The sequence below is a fragment of the Branchiostoma floridae genome, chromosome 9, assembly GCF_000003815.2.
Source record: "Branchiostoma floridae strain S238N-H82 chromosome 9, Bfl_VNyyK, whole genome shotgun sequence".
In the NCBI taxonomy this organism is placed as follows: Eukaryota; Metazoa; Chordata; class Leptocardii; order Amphioxiformes; family Branchiostomatidae; genus Branchiostoma; species Branchiostoma floridae.
The window spans coordinates 24395176-24396892 of NC_049987.1; positions in this window are offsets into that span (position 1 = coordinate 24395176).

Genomic DNA, 1717 nt, shown 5'->3' on the forward strand with positions numbered 1-1717 from the left:
TCCCGGTTAGCCCCCCCCCAAAGGCGTTAGTCTTTCCCAAAGTTGGGGGAATTTCTCCTCCCCCGGGTACGGGAAAAGAAATCAAACCCCATTGGTTTCCATTTTAGGTTGGAAGTTCACTAGTTGATGACCCCTATTTCACTTAATGTCCACTTTGTTATTGTATCACTATCATCATGGTACTTTCATACATGTATTTTTGCAATTAGCCTTCGGGCATGAGTTTGCAATAGAGATTGTTTTGTTCGCAATTCCACTTGTAAGTTCGACAGCGCGATGGTTTTCTGCAATCCTCTGTGGGATCTGACCCGGTGCCTCAGTATTCACTTGTCGTTTTTACCCTGGAGCAGCGGTTTATACTGGCATGATCGGTTCAAGGACTCTGGAAAGTCAAAGCGGGACGTTTCGTTTGTGCCGAAGTAGGGAAGCCTGTATCATTTCGTCTCTCGCCACACACTCAGGTCCTTCTTACTATTATAGAATAGCTAGACTTTCTTTCCAACACTCAGTTGATAAAGGGACATACTCTAAATTTGTTCCTTACCCTAAATTTGTTCCTTACCCTAAAATGTTCCTGACGTCACTGCTGGAGATAGAGAGGGTCATTCTGTGAACAAGGTCGACGGAAATTTAGGGTAAGTCCCTTTATTAATTGAGTGTTGGAAAGAAAGTCTAGCTATTCTATAATGTAATCTACCAACACAGATGAACTTTCATGCTAAGTCCTTCTTACTATATTAGCTCCCGACCACTTCCCAACCCCGAGGTCGGCGCTGGGTTTGGAGTAGCCTGGAATCTATCCTATTCTAGCTCAAGTTCGCTCCCATTTTTTTTATTTATTCATTTATTTATTGATCTTATAGGGTGGTCCCTTCAGTCAGTAGACTGATTTCCAAGGGAGCCCTGTGACAATCAACATAAACAATAATCATACAACATAAAACGTAAATAATCGAACATAGGAGTAATAAAGTATGCAACTTGCTCAACATAAGTGAAAATTTACAACTCAAAATCATTAACTACAGAAACTGATTGCAACAATAATCATAAGAACAGATCATAACAAAACATAAACAAACTTCAGAATCAAGCTCAATTGAAAAACAAATACTAGGTCATTGCTTTGGTCAGAGGGGTCAGAGGTCAGATTGTAAGGCTTGTTTGAATGAATTCAGAGTGGTTTGTGATGTTTTCGTTGGTTCAAGAGAATTGATGCAGCCATTCAAGCAGAAGATGACTTTCCAGTCTTTGATTTTCCAAAATTCATCGTCGGCTGGAGCAGACGACTTTTAAAGACTATTAGGCAACTTCGCAGACCGACTCCCATCCGCAGATGACCTTGCTTTCAACAAGTATAATTATCAACTAAACATTAACATGAACATGAACATGAACATCAATATAAATTTAAATATCTTCTTCTCGCCGCAAAAGCACCACCTACATCGGCTACATATAGCGGCGAGAAGCAGAACTCCAGTTTGAAGCTCTGAGGAAGATGTCTGACAGACATCGAAACGCCAGCAGGTAAGAAAAACTGGTTGAAGAAAATTCCTTTGTCCTAAATCTAAATATAGATTGGTGGCCTTCTAGTTTATTATTTGCTTTCAGACATGGCACTGGACTCAAGTACCAGTTTATTTCTACCCAGGGCGCTATATGAAGCCATTTTTCTACACACCACCGTACACAAATAACATAGACTAATCAAACT